Source organism: Sinocyclocheilus anshuiensis, unplaced genomic scaffold (genome assembly GCF_001515605.1).
Source record: "Sinocyclocheilus anshuiensis isolate Anshui unplaced genomic scaffold, SAMN03320099.WGS_v1.1 scaffold880, whole genome shotgun sequence".
Taxonomy (NCBI): Eukaryota; Metazoa; Chordata; class Actinopteri; order Cypriniformes; family Cyprinidae; genus Sinocyclocheilus; species Sinocyclocheilus anshuiensis.
In genome coordinates, this window is record NW_015548254.1 from 387,481 (window position 1) to 393,268 (window position 5,788).

Sequence of the window (5,788 nt, forward strand, 5' to 3'; positions counted from 1 at the left end):
CAGTCTGGCGCTTCTGACTCACAGCCTGTAAGTATGTTTTTTATATTTAAATAATTTGCCAATGATGATTCAAACGCAAGTTTTGGGCAGTGTAGAGTAGGCTTGTTGTTTGTCGTTTCTCCAATCACAAATTCAGACATGGTTTTATGTTTACGCAGCGTGATACGCAACGCAACACGTAAAAAGACAGTATAAGTCATTATAATCCGTAATTATGTCCCCACTAGATGCAACAAGTTTGACACGGTCTACTCTCAATTCAGTGACAGATAACATTCCCATTTCTGTTTGTCTAAAAATTATTTATTTTTTTGTTTATAGGTATAGAAGCTGTTGTGATTAAATGTTTGCAGGTACCTCTTGCTCTTTCTCCCTCCATTAAAACTCTGTTGTTATGGTTACAACGCTGAAATGAGCCCAGGGAGTGCAAAGGGGGTCCCCTCTCTCTTTTCCATTGGACTCAATCATGCCCTCTCGTTCTCTCTGGTGTCAAGCACACAGAATGACGCACAGGGTGAGCGAGTTGCGTCATACTGACACACATGGACCTACAGCAATGTCCCTCAGATGAACAGTGACCAAAATGAATGAGACACATACTTTTCTCTTCGTTTCTCTCCCTCCGACAAGCACACAATGGTTTGCTGAATCACTGATACATTAAACCATATCCTGTCCCAAGAGCACATTATCATCCAATAGCATGATTGGGCATTCTGCCTTACGGTCTCATTTCTCTCGCTCACACACACACACAGTACCTGATAACCACCCCAAGAAGCCACTCTGAAATCAAGAGTTGTAACTGCAGAAGTGCAACATATAGGATTCACAAACTTGTATATCTCTTATCCCATGTTCACGGATTAAGTATTTTAGGCAAATTTACATTTATGCATTTGGCAGTCACTTTTATCCAAAGAGACTTATATTGCATTCAAATCTTAGTACTCTCAGCTCTGTTTAACACATACAATTGTAGATCCATTTTGCAGAATACCAAAAATGTTCCCAAAATTTGGACTGAGCAAAGCAAACATTTAATTTATATTTTTAAAAAATCATTGTATCAAATGAGGACAGGCCATATTCTTCTACAGTTTTTATATAAAGCTAAAGCTAACACCCTACTATAAAATAAAATAAATACATTTAAATTTAAAATCATCATAAAAAGCATTATTACTTAACTAAAACAGTAACAAATATGAAAAATGAATAAATAAATTTAAATAATTTAAATAAATACGCAAATAAATTCAAATTAAAATATAAAGTGGTCAATCAAGTTGCAGATAGCAGCGTCTGCATCTGCTTGTTTGTGTTTTGTTGTTTGATTAACATTCATAACACAGAAAGCCTCAGGAACATTAAACTGCTGTAAACCAATGTATCGTGCAGCCCTAATGTTTTTTTTTTATTCTGGCTAGTTAAATTCATTTTGGGCTACCAAAATCTGAAGAATGTTTGCCCGAAAGACTACCAGGAATTTTGAAATTTTGTGAGCCCTGAGGCCTATGGTGTATTTTCATTTATATAGCTAGTTAAAGGGATAGTTCACCTTCATTTGCTGGTCCCCATTGACTTGCATAGAGTTTTTTTTTTTCCCATACTATGGAAGTCAATGGGGACCAGCAACTGAAGGTGAACTATCATTTTAAACGTGTCTCTGTGTGTGTGTTGTCTCAGTTTTTATTTTTGTAATGCATGCATTACACATTTGCTACTACAGTAACTAACACAGTAACAAATCTGAAAAATGAATAAATAAATTTAAATAATTTAAATAAATTTAAATAAATACGCAAATAAATTCAAATTAAAATATAAAGTGGTCAATCAAGTTGCAGATAGCAGCGTCTAATTCTGCTTGTTTGTGTTTTGTTGTTTGATTAACATTCATAACACAGAAAGCCTCAGGAACATTAAACTGCTGTAAACCAATGTATCGTGCAGCCCTAATGTTTTTTTTTTATTCTGGCTAGTTAAATTCATTTTGGGCTACCAAAATCTGAAGAATGTTTGCCCGAAAGACTACCAGGAATTTTGAAATTTTGTGAGCCCTGAGGCCTATGGTGTATTTTCATTTATATAGCTAGTTAAAGGGATAGTTCACCTTCATTTGCTGGTCCCCATTGACTTGCATAGAGTTTTTTTTTTTCCCATACTATGGAAGTCAATGGGGACCAGCAACTGAAGGTGAACTATCATTTTAAACGTGTCTCTGTGTGTGTGTTGTCTCAGTTTTTATTTTTGTAATGCATGCATTACACATTTGCTACTACAGGACATTGACTCAGACTGTAGTATCACTAATGTCTCCAGACACACACTGTGACCTTCAGTGTGAGTTGCATGACATGCGTTGCATGTTTGCACCTTGACACACCTGCCCACATACGCAGGGCTGCAGCATCAGATCTGGTATGCCAGATTCCCAGCAGTGACACATAAAGCTTGAGTGTGTTTTTAAAAGCAAGGACACTAGTGGCGAGGGATCACGCGCACATACTAGGGCTGCACGATATATCGTTTCAGCATCAATATCGCGATGTGCACATCCGCGATAGTCACATCGCAGGATGTGCGATGTTTAGTACACTGATCGTTATATTTATACTAATCGTTTTCTTTGCTCACACACAGACACCGCGTTTACACCGAACGCGACAGCTGTACAGAGAAACTCATTTTAAATACATTTAGTAGCAGAGCTACTGCACGCTATTTTCAGTGCTGGAAATCCGTTTATCCCTTGTTAAAACTTCCGTGTCGTCGTGGAGAGCGCAGGTCACGGTCGCTTAGCAACGGCAGACGCCACGAAAGCTCCCAAGCGCGTTGGAAAGAAGGAGAGAGCGGCGTGGCTGGCGTTTTCCACGCGTTTTTAGGCGCGACATGTGAATGGCCCCAAAGTCTGTCTACACCAGATGCGACACAGTGACCGTTGCATATCATTTGAACTTTGTGTCAGTACTTCATAAACGATGCATCAGTTTACTGTCAGGGATTTGTCGTGTTGCGCCGCATCCAGTGTAGTCAGTCACACAGCATCACTGATTAAAATGGGTTCATTGTATTTTGTTTCGTGCCGCGCCGCTCACGTCCGGTGTAGACACAGTGAGAGCCACGCAGATGCACGTGAACACCGAACTCCATTCACTTCTGCGTCTATTTGTGCCTGAAATACTGTGCTCTGCAAGTATCCTTGTAAACACAGTTGCTTATGGCTTAGGTGAAGGTAAACAATTGAGAAAGAAAATGGATGTGTAACAGTATATTGGTTCACAGCAGTTTAATGTTCCTGTTGCTTTCTGTGTCATGAACGTTAATCAAACAACAAAACACAAAGAAAACTCACTTTTGTAGCTTTAACACAGATTTATTAGATTTAATTTATAGTGAAAACCTATGCAGTGTTATTTACATTTGATTATTCAATTTCTGTACCTGAATAGACCTGTTAGACTTACCTGAAAAATATAAAGCACTGCTTATTTCATTTGTATCTTTGTTCTGTTATTTATTTATGCTTGTAATTTGTTTATTTGCTATGCTGATTTCCTTGCCTACAAAATCACCCCAATCACTGATTTTTTTTTCCAAATAGAGCTATTGAAGTCATCTGATTTTTTTTTCATATCGCAATATCGCAGAAAAAAAAAAATATCGCAATGTGAGTTTTTTCCAATATCGTGCAGCCCTATATACTATACACCTGATGAAGAGCCTGTGTGCACTATGCATCACTATGTGAGAATTTGTTCTGTTATTTATTTATGCTTGTCATTTGTTTATTTGCTATGCTGATTTACTTGCCTACAAAATCACCCCAATCACTGATTTATTTTTCCAAATAGAGCTATTGAAGTCATCTGATTTTTTTTTCATATCGCAATATCGCAGAAAAAAAAAAATATCGCAATGTGAGTTTTTTCCAATATCGTGCAGCCCTATATACTATACACCTGATGAAGAGCCTGTGTGCACTATGCATCACTATGTGAGAATGTCAAAAAAATTCTATATTTTTGGAGCTGTTGTGTGACTACTTTTTTTTAGTTATTTTTGTCCGAGCACCCACTTTGAGCAATTTGCCAGTGATGTGCACACTTTTGTTTTGTGTATAAGTAAAAGCTGAAATGAAATAAAAAATGATAAATTAAATAAAAAAAGAAATAAAAGGAAAAATAAAAATTACACAATTCTAAAAATATATGTTTATAGTAATATACATAAGTATACTGTATATATACATATATATATACAAATAAGTATACACAAACACAAATGTAAGTGTAGAGCACTGTGGACTGCAGTAAACATCTCACAGTGCATGCTCCATAATACACACACTTTCACACGCACACACACAACATGACTCTGACCTCTGGCTTCAGGAAGGTGTCTTATCAAAGTAATTCCCTGACCTGTTCACAAGCAATGCAAGGCCAAAGCCTGGCAAACACACAAAACCAACCAGCTGTGTCAACACACGCACTCACAGTGCTGCGGTGATGTAAAAGCTGAGCGTTAGAGAAACTGTGAAAATGAAAGAAAAAACTGAAATATCTGGAACTGAAATATGCCGTCAGTTTCAGAGCATGAGTTAGTGAACATGCCAGGGCATGAATCTCCAGAAAAAGAGTTAGATTGTTTAGATTAGTCAAGAACAGGTCATGACATCACCTGACAAGACTGTTACCCAAAATCGCAGTCAAGAGCTTTAGCTCAGGGCAGATGGGAATCTTAAAACATGAGGGGTGTGTGTGTGTCTATCTCTTAAAGTTTACCGATTTTGACGGTATGATAACCTTAAGCAAAAATATCACGGTTTCACGGTATTGTCGTTACAGCTCTAAAATGTGTTATTTTTAAATGCCTGGGTAAAAAAATTTAATAAAAAACTTTTTTTTGCCACTGAACACAACATATTTTATTTTTGAGCAACATACAGAATATTTGGAACAGTAGTATTTGTTTATTTTTTCTTTGATTTGTTTCTGAAATGTTTGCTGAATTGTGGGCTGTCCTGCAGCTTTTGATGTGGATGGTTGATTTGCTGCTAGAGCTACTGTTGCCCTAAAAAGAAGAAAAATAAAGACTGACATATTGATTTAACCTAAATCTGTAATTACTGTTATTTAATTTTAGTTCTATAATTCATATACATATTTATATCATTTCATATCATTTTGTTATATAATTTCATATACATAATTGGATTTAATAATAACCCAATTTGAAGTAAAAACAGAATGTTCTGACTGGCTTTGTGAAATTATACTGCATGCCTGAACGAAACGGCAGAAGCTCTGAATGAGACGCAGATTCACTCTCTGACAGCAGGAGGCGCTTCTGCAACAGCTGCGATACAGTGTTTCCTTGGTAACCGCTGTAAACAAAGCAGTGCTGCGCTGAACACTGCTTTAATATGAACTATACAGAGACGAGATGAAAAGAAAATACCACGTAAACTTTTCTGAAAACAGTCAGTTCCCCTCAGAAACACTGTGTTAACGGGCGTTTACAGACTTCATATTTTCACATAAATGACGTTTTGGAAAATGACTGCATTGCAATGCAGTTTGTGCAAGTCCAGAACAGAGACGAGCTGCAATAAAACAAAAACACGGCCGGTTGCCGAACGCGTAAGTTCCAGGGGCAGCTCCTTAAGTTCGGCATCCTACACACATGTGACTGACCGCTCGCTCGCACCAACAGGAGGAGGAGGGTCGTGTTACTCTCTACACTGCACTCAACCTGAGGGATTCCTACACTTTCAGTCTTT

At 37.4% G+C, this 5,788-nt stretch overlaps 1 protein-coding gene across 2 annotated transcripts in view; it reads right to left on the bottom strand.

Moving 5' to 3' along the window:
* The window catches only part of LOC107655369 (adenylate cyclase type 9-like), a 54,982-nt gene that overhangs the window by 24,635 nt on the left and 24,559 nt on the right, over nucleotides 1-5,788 (bottom strand). The gene's annotated exons all lie outside the window — the stretch shown is intronic.